This window comes from Frankliniella occidentalis, unplaced genomic scaffold (genome assembly GCF_000697945.3).
Source record: "Frankliniella occidentalis isolate FOCC.00 unplaced genomic scaffold, Focc_3.1 Scaffold648, whole genome shotgun sequence".
Taxonomy (NCBI): domain Eukaryota; kingdom Metazoa; phylum Arthropoda; class Insecta; order Thysanoptera; family Thripidae; genus Frankliniella; species Frankliniella occidentalis.
In genome coordinates, this window is record NW_026267763.1 from 65,932 (window position 1) to 66,262 (window position 331).

Here is a 331-nt window from a genome sequence, read left to right on the forward strand (position 1 = left end):
AGTGCAAACAGACGTGAGCGTGCGTGCGTGTGTGCTGTGTATTTTTTAGGGGGGCGTGCGGGAAGGGGAAGAGACCGGGGGGGGGGATGAAGGGTCCAGTTAGAGAGCATATTCGCATATACGAGACCGTCCCCGTTGGCGATGAAACCTCTCTCTCGCTCGCACTCCCGTGGCCGTGACCGTCGCGTTGTCCGCGACGGCGACGATACTGACTGCGGCTCTCGCTCCACATGAGCGGTGCAGAGGCCGGGCCGGGTCGGCACGGGCTCATCACAGGGCGCGGCTCACCGCCAGAGAGCTCACCAGCGCGACCGTTAAGGCGGCCGCGGGG